Raw genomic sequence first — 14,103 nt, 5'->3', positions numbered from 1 at the left:
AGTGTTAATCTATAACATAAGTTGGTGATATTAGCTGATAGATCACGCTGCATCTTATCTGAATAATCCACGTAGCTGAGGCAAAAGTAAATGAGGACTATTAAGTAATCGTAATACAAATACTGTTGGATGCAGCTCTGTTTGACACAGCTGGGAAATGTTCACAAAGAACATTATTAGTGCTGCCAAGGGCTGAGTATTCCATTAGTGATAAATCAAGAATGAGTTCTTGTTTTTCAGTTCTTTGTTAAGTCTATTTGACCATACTGCCTCCAAATGATTGATCATACAAGGAAAATATTGTGAAGGCGTTCAAGTAACAACAGAAATGAGATACTTGCTTTCTGCTTCTTAGGAGGGACAAGAGACAATGCTATCTGTAAGCACCCCACACAGGCATTTAACTGCTGTCACAATAGGTGTCATATCAAAACACCTAATTAGACACTAATAAAATAAACAAAAGCCACTCATATAAATCTAATACTGTCAGCAGCACAATTCTGGAAGTCCCTTCAGAAGATAGTCCCTTGTATCTTCTATTGCACGACTTGCATATGTAAACCTGCTGAAAAACTGGAGACAGAATCTGCAGGTCTCACAGCATCTTTGTCACATTTCTTAATTGAAAGAGCCAAGGAAATGCAAAGATGAACTGCCCTTATTCTGTTAGCTAATAATTTCTCTTTGCATGTCCATACTCGGGAGAAAGGCTCTGAATAGTTTTGGGCTTCTTCAGGCAAAAGGTTAGAATTTGACACTCCTTGTTGTCCAAAAATAAAAAGGAAAAAAAAAAAAAAAAGAAAAAAAATTTGTTTTGAATCTGCTACTGGGTGTACTATTGCTGTTCTTTTTTTTCTTTCCAATAAAAGTCCAAGAGGTTTTTATTTTTGTGTGGCTCACCACAAAATGTAATATTTTTTATTTTTTTTACTGAACAGGAATACAAAAATGGTTCAATTTTAGAAACTTTTTGGTCAAAAATAGGTATGTCCCAACCCTTTCTCTCTTCACGGTATGTGAAGTCCGGTCAAAGTATAATATCTTTGCCTACTGTTAGTTAGATTAAATTTCCCAGAGCAGACAGAGTGTTGGAAGCCAGAAAATAAGTATCCTTCTGCTGCTTCATAAACAATATCACACCTAGCTGGGGAAGACAGAGCTTTATAGGAAACTTGCTTTTAATGGTGTGTCCTTATTTCCCCTGCTTTCTTGCTTTCAGTGTTCTTATTACTGAAAAGCTATATGGGCTTTTAGAGTGACCATGTTATAAAACAGATATGGTCGTAGTTTGTATGCATAAGGAAATAGGTAAGGAAAGCATCAGGAGGAGGGAAGGAGAATTGATGTAAGGAAAAACAAACAAACAAACAATAAAAGGTTTCCTGAGGTTAACCTTGGGGAAAAAAAAAAAAAAAAAAAAAAAAAAAAAAAAAAAAAGTAGCTATCCCTAAAAAGCCTTTGCTTGGATGTAGAAAGAAAAAAATGTAGGTTTTGCTGTTTAATGAATGTGAGTCCCCCTGGTATATCTAACTGATGAACGGGAGGAAGGGGGGGTGGGGTGGGGGTGTTAGCCACTTATTAGATTCATGCACATATATATGTATGTATGTATGTATATATATGACAGCAATCCATACAGCCTTGTTTTAGGTATTCTTTGAGAATTTATGATCAAGCCACATTATGAGAGCCTCCCTAATTCCACTAGGGCTAAGGAAAGAATTCAGGACTTGCAAGGCAGGAAGGCACTATGGATTCTTTCTCCTTTTTCTTTCTGTGCTTCAGAAAACTTCTGAATACAGTGTAAAGGCTATAACTGGGGAGCTTGTCTCCTTAAGCTGGGTAAAATAGTCACATGGAGGGACAAGAACTAGGCTCAAGGAGCTGATTCAGTTCATGCAAAAGAGAAGCAAATGTGGATTTCTACATTCCAGATGAACAGGTTAAACTCAGAGATATTTGATAATGGTGATGGCAACTCCACATTGCATAGTAGCTGAGCAAGTTTTCAGTTTCTCAGACTGGGATCAGGTACATGCCTTTTCAAGAGGTTAACAATATGAGATTCACTAATTATGTTTCAGATGACAATTTGGGATATTATTAAACCTATTTAAGGACATCCATTAGATTAATAACTCCAGTTTCTAGTGTTGGGATTTGTTTTTAACCATTGTGCTTAGAGAAGTATATTTGTACTTAGAGAAGTACATTAGAGAAGTTCATTTCTTGCATGCAGACTATAAAATAAAATACAGAAGACATTATGCCTGGTTTTACTTTACTACCTATTGATGATCACCAAGAGGAGGAATGCACATTGTCCTAAAAACTTTAGTTGCTATTTTGATTGGATATTTATAGGACCTGGCAGAAAAGCGGGATCAGTGGTGCCAATCACAGCACCTATTTCAACAACTTGCTAGAAGCAAAATGTTTATTTCAAAGTAGTTTTGAACTGATTAACTTCACTAGAGGTGCTCTAATGAAAATCTTGCAAGTGTGACCACTTTACAGCATGGGAGAAGATCTGTGAAATTCTAGTGATGCCAGTTCCCCAGTAAGGACAGAGCTTCTCCTGCTATTTTCTGGGAAGGAATATATTAGGTAGCCCCATTATATATAGCTCAAACAATCCTGGGATACATTCTCCTAAGCCTGATGTCGCATGTTGCTGGGACTCAGCCCAGATTTTCTGCTAGTATTTCTGTTAACCATGTGTGTTCTGTTCTCCAGCACTTTGCACCACACAGGCACAAGAACATCTTAATTCCTTAAGAAAACTCAGCTTAGCTTCTATCTCAGTTGCTGCAGCTGGGCAGCATCACCTTAACCTGTGGGAGGAATGAGACAAGTTGCTTCTTGACCTGCTGAGGACGTGCTGAACCGGCATCATTTTAAGATGCACTCTGCAGTTTCCTCCTGTCCCTCAAACTGCAGTCAACTGGGCAGACCCTTTTCGCTAGAACTCTGTGACAGATATTGTTTAGTGCAACTCAAGGAGAGCACAGCTGTTCTGCATTTGACTGAAAACTTTTTCCAGCAAGTCACAGAAGGTTTTGTGCTGAACTAAATTCCAGTCTTAATAAACAAGTTAAATAAAACCTCCCAGAAGCTCCCTCCTATCTTGATGCACTCTCACTTGCCTCCAAATATTTTCACTAGTCACGCTCTGCTCAATACAAAACAATAACAAAATTATGCCCTTGTTTATTAGGGCTGCCTGTACTTGAAAAGACAGCTGTCTTTGAAAGCTATGAGCTTTGAGATAGTGGCACCTGAAAAAACAATGCTATTTGTATAGTTATTGCTTATTGAGAGTTTTGACACGTGACAAATTTATTGTTGGGAAACATTACCATGGGTCAGCTGTTCTGCTTGTTTGCAGCCTTATTCCACAGTAAATGTGAAAGACTTTACCCATCAGTACAAGAGAAATGAATAACTACATGTTTATCCTTTAGTGTCACATGGGGAACTCGTGTGGAGAGTGTTAACATGCTTTATCTGCTCTGGGGTATCTTATTTGTGTTTCAAAGCACTGAGATAGGAAGTCTTCCAAAATTCTGGCCAATAACCTTTTATTTTTGAACACTGCAGAAGAATAATTGCACAACAAAGATTCTGGCTTTGGGCTTCATTTATTTACGTAAGCTCACTTAGAATTTTTCCTTTCTTCTCAAACCAACTTGCCACTATCTCTGTGTCAGAGATGGTAACCTCAATAACCCCTGCTTACTTCAATGAGATATTTCCTTGAAAAGGAAACATTTATTTTCTAGACTTGATACACATTGGGATGACCACCCAGTAGGAAATTCCAGCATTTCATTCCTTGATTTCAGTCCCTATCAGATTGACTAAGTACCTGAAATATAATCATTCTTGCAGCTTTCCTGGTATGCAGAAATAACCACATCTTGTCATGCTCTTTTTTTTTTTTTTAAGTTGAAATGACATATTTCAATATTGAAGAATGAAACTGTTTTGATTTGGTTTGTTGAACTGACCAGAAGAATTTCTTTTTATTTTCACACCAAACTGTGTTTTCCTAGAATTGGAAAGTATCTTCAGGGTACACAAATTACCTCCAGAGAACGGGTTTTCTTCCTAGATGAAGCTTCCCATGATACATTAATCCACTCAGTCAAATGGTTACACTGTATTATGCAAGGACTTGATAAAACGCATGTTTCATATGTGTATATTAGGTATCTGAGCTTGAACTCAATAAAAAATGTGTCATGATATACTGATGTTAGGCCTTAGATTTTTAAGCTTCTCTTCTTATTTTGTTTCTTGTGTTTGTTTGTTTTTGTGTTTTGTTTTATTTTTAATATTTTCTTGTTTGTAAATTCCAAAATATTTCCAGAGGGGCTTGCTCCTTCCTTCCTGCCTGCCTGCCTTCCACTCTCTCCCCTCCCCCCCCCCCCCCCCCATTTTTTTAACTGAAGTATTGTTGGTGAATATAACTGTTTGGCTGCCTTTGTTGTCCACCAGATGTTTCAGCTGTTAAAATTCTCACTGAATCTGGCATTCTGTAATAATACATCATGAGAATTGTTTTAACATTCACTGCAAAAATGGCATTGTCTGCCATGATCTATCCAAGCTATCCTGTTCCTTCAGTACCACAACATACTTCAGTCTTAGCGCACTTCAGTGTATAACTGTTTTCAGTGCTGTAGCCTGTTAACATGGGGATAATGGTGGAAGAAATAGCATGGAGTCTTCCTCCAATTTCGTGTCTCCCTTTTGCCACGTGCCTCCATAGGCCTGTGTCTAGATTGTCCATAGACTTATGCCACAGCATCCAGAAGTTAATTTACTGGTCTTCTACACTACTTTTCTTTCTGCAGTCATGATGGTTGCATATAACATGACGCTCAAAATTAGTAAAATATTGCCTGTTGCTAAGACTTACAATCACAATATTAATGTGCAACACTGCAGTAACCATTAGATTTATTAGATTCTGCCATGCACATTTGTAATATCGTAACACACAAGCATATTTGGAATTCAGAAACCACACAGATGCAGAACATTTTACAACATGTATATGAGACAGTTTAGAATTACTGCAAAAATGTTCCAGCATGTGGAGAAAGACAGATTGTCTAATTTTGAACAGCACCTATGAATAAAGTCATACAGAACTTGGTTACATGGACTGAAGAAAATCTTAGCAATGGTCTCCCAAGGACTAGTCATAACTGAAGTGTAATTAAATCTGACCAACAGAGGCTTCTGTGTGTATTAGAGATTCAGGCAACTAATGTCCACCATATTAAGAGTCAGTTCTGTGATAAAATTGTTTTGTTGTTTGATTTTTTTTTAAAGACTGTCAGCTGTGTGACATGTTGAAGAATCATTATTATTTTACTACAAAGCAATCCAAAGGGAAGACTTCTCTGCAGAACATACAGCTAGATATATGGAGGTCAAATGGATAAATCATTTTTAACAATACTTCCTTGGCAGCTAATATCATATCAAGTTATTTACCTAAGTTCTTTATTTGATTAAAAGGACGTACTGGATATTTGTATTGTCACCGTCATATATTCTGATTAGTCAGTAAATCTCACATCTTAACTATATACTGCTGAAAGAAAGCGTATAGCAACGAGCAGTTGGAGAAACTGCCTGGTAAGCAAACTGTAAAACACAAACAAAACATTATCCAAGTATTGAAGCCAAAGAAGAAGTTAAAGAAAAGACAGATCTCAATTCAGCTGTCGCTAGAGGAGGAAATGCTCTTTCAGATTGCTGGTTTAGCAATCAGATGGTGAGTTTAGTTGGGCTTTGTTTTTCTTATTATTAAATCAGGAGCCTAAAAATATCAGGCCACTTTCACAAATAGAGCTGGGCAGGCTATTTTTAAGGAAAATTTATTTAACAAAACCTTTGTATAGTGTGACTGACCCCTTAAGTCCAGTGATTACCCTGTTGCCTTTGGCAGGATCCCAGAAAGGGAAGGACTAAGGAGGTGATGTCTGGAGCTCTCAGAAGTACTCTTCCAGATTTAGTGATTAGTAGCAGAGGAAGAGCTGAAAAAGGCTATTTTAGAGCTTAGTCAGGGCAACCTGAGATTGAGAAAAAAAAATAAAATGAAGAAAAACCTGATGGAAATAGCAGTGCAAGGGACCTCTGAGATATACAAATGTGTTACAGAAATGAGGCATTGCAGAAAACTTGCTAAAAGTGTGATGAGTAGCAGAGTAGGTGAAATCTGAGGAACTGAAAAGATGATAGGCAATTTTTTCAATGGATGACATGTAAAATGGACAACTGGCATAAAAGTACAAATGGCTGGAAGGCTGCAAGAGCCCAACAAGCCCTTCCCATGGGAAGGCTCCACAGGTTGGCATGGCTTTGTGCTCTTACACGTGGGTCATGTGCAGCAAGGGCTGTGATCATCCAGGCCCTTCACCTCTTGCCTTGCCAGATGAACTGTGCCTGCTGCCAGGCCTCCTTTCAAAAGGCTCCCTCAGTTTGCAGCAGATAAGCTGTAAAAGGGCCCTGTTTGCAGGCTGCCTAGCCAGACAGCTGGCCTGCACACACAGACCACAACCATGGTCAGGGCAGAGCACGGCCTGACCTGCAGGCCCACCAGTGGGGCCAGGGGTTTGTGTGCCCATCCCAAGATGGCAGCTGCTGCACAGGCAGGCCTTGGGAGGCTGCCTGGGAGGCCGCACCAGCTGAAGGCCCCAGCAACACATCCCAGCTGTTGTCCTTGGCCTTGCAACAAAGTCTGCACAGGCTGATTTTTTGATTTTATTATTATTATTTTCAGTTGTATGACATTTGAAATGGCTTTGGGGGTCATTTGCTGATGTGTTGCTGTCCCTTGAAAGACTGCTGTTTGTGATTGTGTGTGTTGTAACTGCGTTCATATAGGCGCTGTGTCTGCTCCATGGCTGTGTGAGAGGTAGATTGACAGTGCTTAAATGTTGAATGCTTCTTGTGAATATAGGTGAAAAACACCTGCTTTCCGTGAACTGTCTTCTGGACAGAACTTTTGTGCAAGCATGTTTGTAACAAGTAAAAGATCTGACAGTATTTTCATTAGAGCCACCACAGAAATTTCTAGCCTTACATTCAAGCTCATGTTCTGTGTTGTTTGTGTAGTATAATAGTGGAGGTACTGTAAGGTAAAGTCCCATATCTGAATATTGCTTGCGCAAAGACTTACAGTATTTTTCAGATGTATTAATGGGCAGTCACTGTAGTTAACATAGAAAAGAAATCCTGGCTTCTCATCTGCTCTCTCACTTTTTTTTTTAAAGCTCATTGGGATCATTTGATTATCTCATCTGCTCTTGTATGTAATATAGCCCACGGCATTTCACACAGGTATTTTTCACAGAAGAAACCAAAATATGAACTGCTTCATAAAACTATACACAGAAAATGGATATTTCTCAGCTTGGTAATTGGGAAGGTGGCTACTTGATTTTCTCGAAGCACGCACTGACAGCTTATGCCACATTTTATACTACACCTTGAGAACACATAGACTGCATTAAAATAAAAAAGCCAGGCTCCTTGTGAGAATTTGGAGGATAATTAATGAGTTCTTTGAATTCTGGGGTCACAAAAGTTCGGCTGAAAGAGATTATCAGTGGCAAGTACGTGTCTTTAATTTCTGTAGTGTTTGTTTATATGTCTCTAGAAAACTGCATTTCTTTTACCCAAAGAAAAGAGGGAAGGAAAAACAAGGTCATCATGAAATTTAAAAGGCTGCCTCAGAAAAGATATTAGTTCTGAAGAATAGTGGAGTTGTCATAATGCTGCAACATTCTTATTAAATTTGAATGTGATGATATTTTAGACTGTAGACAGATCAGTCTGCAAGTTGTTGGGACCTGCATTTGAACCTCCTCCGGAATGATTTGATCACAGGAGAAAAATGGTATCTGGAGGTGTGGAATGAACACGTTCTTTAACCACTTCAGCGCAAGCTGCAGAATCTGAGCTAACTGTGGCAAAGAAGAGCAGCCTAAGCAGAGCTGTCTAAGTTCACAGAGAAGTAGATAAAGAGTGCTTACTAATCCTGCTCTGCTGAGAGGATGACAACCTCTGTTAGCAAAATAGGACAGTCAGCTGGAGGGGCACCTACGTTTGTCAGAAATAGTCTGATATCCAACCATCTAAGCATAACTCTAGGCTGCTGTGTACTGTTGTAGCATCTTCAAATCTTTTCACATACTTAAATTCTGAACAGACGTTTGAATTCATTCTTTTTTATAAAGGAATGCAGACTGTGGTTTCTGAGATTTCCACACAGATCCTCAAACCTGAAATAACAAAGGATTCCAAAGCCTATTCTGTTTGGGAACTTTTGTGCAAAAAATGAACAATGTTTTAATCTGTAATCTGAATTGTAAGGCTGGCTCCTTGTTTAGTTGAAGTTCATTGTGGATACTCCCAAACAGTAGTGGGGAAAGCACTTGTAAGTTAGAATTTGGAGGTTTCTATTACAACATTGGAATTGCTGTCCTGTTTACAACCCTTCAGCATTTTTATCTTAGAAACACCTTGGGCAGGTATGCCCATTACATAGCCAGGGTACTGCTGACCCAGAGCCGAACATCATGAGACTGTTGCTGGCCTCTTCCCCTCCTTACAGTGTGGGGCTGACTTTTCATCATAGGCTTCCCCATGTAATGTTACAGCACTCTTTTGAATCACTGCCCCATGATTCTGCAGTTATGGGAGTGACAGAGTCTTAGATATGGCCCTAGAAATCCCAGTGCTTTGTTACTTCATTTGCCATCTTCCACTGTCTTCACTTTCAAGCTGAAAGCAAAGTATCTCCCCTTGCTGTAATCCAGTGCCAGTCCTGAAGGACCTCAGAACTTCTTGCCTACTGGCTTCTTTGCAGTATACAAATGCAAGGCATACTGAACATGTATTTTCTATGTAATAACATTATTTCAGATGACTGTTTGGCAAAGAAAATGTTTCAGGATAGGAAAAAACAGACTAGCTTGCAAATGCTGCCAAAAGCACCGAATCTTTTTTGAGGGCAGACACTTTGGATGCTTCAGCTGGCAGAAAACCACTGAGGGATATTTTTCAAAATATAAAGTACTGTCCTTTTGAAACTGCCCAGTTCTTTAGAAGAATGTAAAGTGTATTCACAGGATCCTGGAACCCAGCCACCTGACACTGCTAGAGTAGGAACAGTTCTTGCAAATCAAAATTGGACTTTATTTTAATAGTACTAATAAAATGGACTGAAGGAAATTCTTGCATTTGAGTAGGAGTTTATTTTTGGGTAACTCAGTCACTAAAAATAGAATTTCTATACATAGGAACCACATTTTGCCTCTGGTGTGGGTGTTTCTGTCTCACTGGACTTGGATGTGACTACTGACTACTGGTGACAGATGAATTGTCAGTTCGGCACTCATGGCAAGCCACACTTGCATCGCTTTGGAAGCTTAGCAATGAGCTGATGGAATGCCGAACCCAGTCTGAGACATAAACTCAGAGAAAATAAGTATCTATCCATGTGTGGTATGGGCACCAGATTTGTAGGCATTCTCTGAATTGTGTTTAGAATGTGGTGCCCTTGCTGACTGCCACCTCTTGGGGCTTTTAGAAGTGTTGCTTAATGAATTATATAAAAGTCTGCCCTTCCCTCTCTACCTTTTTTTTTTGTTTTCCATATTTTTGTTCATGCCTTTCCTTTCTTTGCACCTCTCTGTGAGAAAAGTTCAAACAGACTTGGGGAGAGGAGCAGCAATGCAGGCCATTGGACTGGTAAACCAGAACAGTAAGGATCATGTTAAGTATTCTCTGCCTGGTTCTGTTGAGCTGACCTATAAATTATCATTACACAACTTTGTAACATGAGCTATAAAAATAAGTATTGAGAAACGAATAGGTCAGAGAATGAGAGTGAGTTCATTCTGTTGTGATTTCAAAACCACAATAGTTTTCCCCTTTCCTCTTCTCCCCCCAGAAGCAGAAATGAAATTATGTCATTTTACCTAGATTTATCTATCAGATTTTCCATAATTCGGCTGCAGATTTGAGAGCTCAAGCAGTTCAAGAGCAACTTATTTCTCTTTATTTTTGACTGCTTTTATTCTTTTTCTATTTTATTGAAATATAGCCATTCACAGTGTATTGGATTCTATTTTTCCTCATTGTAGTGAAAGGACTTTTTTTTTGTTTTTTTTTTGGGGGGGGGCATGTACCTTTGAAAGAGACTACACTGAGAGATTTCTGGACTGTAGTCTAACCACACAGAAAATACTGTATATATATATTTACATCAGTACTGCTATACTGTTATCAACAGTTTTCCACAGTCTATAAGGACTTACTACTCAGAAAGTGATTTTGTTTCTGTAACTCAGTTTTAAAGAGTTAACAGCTAAGGGTGCTAATAAATCAAAAATTAATGTGTAAAGCTATGGTGCATAAGAAAATGAAAACAAGAAAAGTTTACTGATTTCATAAATGGAAAAAAAAAGATTCTTAAATGTTGAGATCCATAAGACTGTGAATAGTTTATTCTAGAAACAAAAATACGCAAATTTAGCCCCTTCAACACATTCAGAGCACTGAAAATATGTTCTGTGCAAATCTGTGTAACCTTTGAAAATGAACAATATGGCAACAGAAATATTTCTTCATATTTGGACATAGCAAGCATTTGCAGAGAGAGACAGACAGTGTGATCACAGAGGCTTGCACCAACTTCATCCATTCTCCTGGCGTGGTGCAGCTCAAGCAGTGCAGCTCTTGGAGAAGCACAGGCCAGCACTTCTTGGTCTGCGTGGGTGCAGCTGTAGTTACTCTGGTTGTGAAGCCTATGGCACTAGCTGCAAAATTGAAGTGCACAGTTTAGATAAGCAATAGGAGATAGAAGGCCTTATTCTGGAATATTTACAATTTCAGGAGACCAGCTCAGAGGGGAGGAAGAGGTGTCACTGCCTATAAAGGGGTTCTGAAGTAGAAGGAAGCTAGAATATTGATCCCATGGCTTAAAAGCACCTGGGATCTGCTGAAATGGTAGCTTCCTCACAGTAGAAAACACTAGCTATCAATTCTAACATTGAAGTGTTCCTTTATGCCCAGTCCTGCTGTGTATTCAGTGACTTTTTTCAAATACTGGTTACCACCAGGAAATATGAATATCATTACCAAAGCACTGCATCCCTGGGCAGCTCCTAGGACTGCTTTGTTGTACCGAGTCACAGTCTAGTCTTGAAATGCCTGCTTCTGCTCTTGGGAGGAGTTTCACAAAACCAGATGCATGTCAGAAACCTGCATAAGTGGAAACTCATTGAGGTTCATGACTGCTACAGTGAGTGCCATGCTAGCTAAGCTATCCTTTGGCTTACTCTCTATGGCCCCATAATTCCTGCCTGCTCCATTCTGGGTACCCAGGCTGGAATGACCCTTCCTGGGTCAGATGTTTCAGATCAAGCCCACTCCTGTCAGCCATGGAGCCGTAGCTCAGATCCAGAGCGGAGTCACATTTCTTTTCCTGGTGGCCCTGTGCAGAGAGCAGGCTTGTCCCCTGCTTGTGTCAGCTGCAGCCAGCAGAGAGGCCATCTGGGCATCCAGGGCAGTGGAGGCTCAAGGGGAAGTTCAAGCCTGCATCTGACATGGCAATGTCCTTGGCTGCCCGGGCTTCCACAGAAGGGGAGAGTTTGGTTCCCCTTGGACTGTGCTGGGGCCAGGTAACTCAGCGATACTTATGTGCTTTGTCTCTAATAGACAATGAGAGTTGGGCTCCTCCAGAGTGTGATTACAGGAATAACTGTCTAATGCTTTTGCTCTGAGTCATCCTCAAGAGCAGCCTATCAGTCTCCAGTGACTATTTTTGGAGCCTGGCAATACACATATCCCCAAAAAAATCTCTTTGCTGAGTGACTAAAGGAGACAGGTTCCTAACTGGCACTCTGAATCATCTTGCTGTGGCCAAGCATCTAACTATTTAGCTGTTGAAACATCTAAGCTGGATGTGTCTTTAGCCAGTCTCTGATAAAATCAGGAATCAAACCTAGGAATCCTAGATAACAGATTTTTTTTCCTGTAATCATTATAAAACACATTGTACTTTTCTACCTCTAGGTATTTTCCATGATTTCAACTTCCTTCTGAAACTCAGACCTAAAGCTGCTTGCAAAATTCGACTTTCAGAGACACACAGGAAATTCTGACATAGAGAACCAGAGGGTTTATCAGTTCATTTTTTCTTTTAATTTCTTAAGGTATAAATTCTAATGAGCTAAGAAGAGGTAATAGAACCTCTTCTTTGATTTGTTGTTTTTATGTCTGTAATCTATCCACTTGCTGAAGCTCTCTGAGAATTTTATTACCAAATTAGATGCAGATTATTGTAAGGCATCTTGAATGCTCACATCCCTGAGCAGTTATATAATTGCTTTGGTCAATGTGTTTTTGTTTGTTTGTTTGTTTTTAAGATTCAACTATAAAAAGCACATCTGTTATAACTGAAGATTTGGATTCAGTGAAAGACTGTTCTGCATAAATGATGCTCCAATACCTTGAGTCACATCAGGGGCAGCACATGGGCTATTCTGGGATCAGTGCTAGGACCTCTGTCTTCAGTTTGTCGCCTGGAGACTCCAAGTGCAAAAGGAGGACACTTGAATATTTGTAACTCTTACATGATGTAGCACCTTGTGATTTCCCCTGTTGCTTTTCACAATTTCTCTCTCTATGTTCAGCCCTTCTATGGCAATCAGTGTTTCCAGATCCTTCCTAGTCTTCGTTAAACTGAGGAATGGTGGTTTGCTCTGAAATGTTAGCTCTCCAAACAAGAACTACAGGAGTAATCCTTCAGGGTGCTTGTATTTTTAATTCACTTCCTTTTCCCAAGCCTTGTCTTCTTTTGACAAGGCACGTGGTTGCAGCCTAGAGAGCTTTGGGATCATTGCCTATCATTTTCTCTTGGGAATACTTGTGAACCTACTGGCTTTATCTTTCACTGCCTGGTTTGGTCCCTCAGCTTTTTCCAGGGAAACACAGTGATTCTTAACCTCAGTGATAAACCAGATGAAGTGGTTCAGATGCCACAAGTAGTAGCTTGCAGCCCGTTTTCTCCTTCTGGAATATTCCCTCATTGTTTGTGACAGGTAACGATCCTGTTTTCTCTAGCTATCCAGACTTCCTGTCCCTGCTAGTGTTTGTGAACACCCTTTATATTTCTGGATGTTTGTCAGTTTAACCACCACCTTTTGTTATAAATGGTATTACTCATCATGGAATTGAATATATATATATGTGTATATATATATATATATATATATTTATGGATATGTCTTACAGATATTACTAGTAATGGGCTACATAAGGTCAAGATAAGAGAGGGTCCCTGTAAAGTAAACCTCTTGTCCTGGTGTTGCTCCTTCTGTCAGAAAAAAAAAAAAAAAAAAAAAAAAAAGGACTAAAAAGCACCTGTTGTGCAGATACTTTTGTGTGTTAGTACACTGAACAATAAAGCAGTTTGTTCCTTTTTCATTCCTTACGGTATGTATATTGCAAGCTTCTGTCTGATGTAATCTGCCTGTTTAACTTGTGGTTTCCTAGTCAGTTTTTAGAATTGTTTTCTGTTTTCTCATGAATTCCACAGGGTTACTTCCCTGTGAATTCATATGTGTCTGGCTCACCCAAGAAACAGATGGCTAGGTCTATGGAAAGTCTCACTACACGCTCTTCTTATCCCTCAGTGTTTGAGACTCTTGCTCCAGGATAAAATGGCAATGGATGGGGCAGGTCCAAAAGGAGAAGACCAGTATGGTACATGCTCTGGCAGGGCATGACAAGTGCTACATGTAATCTTAAAAAATAAATAAATAAAAATCAAAACATCAAAATTCTAGCATTGCATTTCAGAAAGCAGTGTTAATTTCTCAGCTTATTTTCCAATGACACTGTGCAATTCCTGCTTTGGTAGACAGGACTTTTGACAAGGCCTTCTTTGAATAATTAGAAAGAAAATTGTCAGCTATCTGAAAGAAATCCTAGATAGGATGCAACTAGTTTTATCTAGTAAAAATCCTAGATAGGATGCAAAGTTATTTTTGGAGGACATGAACTTATTTT

At 39.3% G+C, this 14,103-nt stretch overlaps 2 long non-coding RNA genes across 4 annotated transcripts in view; both read right to left on the bottom strand.

Annotated features, from left to right (window-relative positions):
* The window catches only part of LOC121070568, a 240,625-nt gene that overhangs the window by 49,394 nt on the left and 177,128 nt on the right, over positions 1-14,103 (bottom strand). The gene's annotated exons all lie outside the window — the stretch shown is intronic.
* Positions 10,204-13,988, bottom strand: LOC121070576. The gene is made up of 2 exons (XR_005820147.1): positions 11,170-13,988; positions 10,204-10,847 (listed from the first exon to the last, which is right to left on the bottom strand). It is a non-coding gene; the product is annotated as an uncharacterized LOC121070576 (long non-coding RNA).

This window comes from Cygnus olor, chromosome 5 (assembly GCF_009769625.2).
Source record: "Cygnus olor isolate bCygOlo1 chromosome 5, bCygOlo1.pri.v2, whole genome shotgun sequence".
Lineage (NCBI taxonomy): Eukaryota > Metazoa > Chordata > Aves > Anseriformes > Anatidae > Cygnus > Cygnus olor.
The sequence above is the reverse complement of the archived record's forward strand: the minus strand, read 5'-3'. Positions and strand labels throughout refer to the sequence as shown.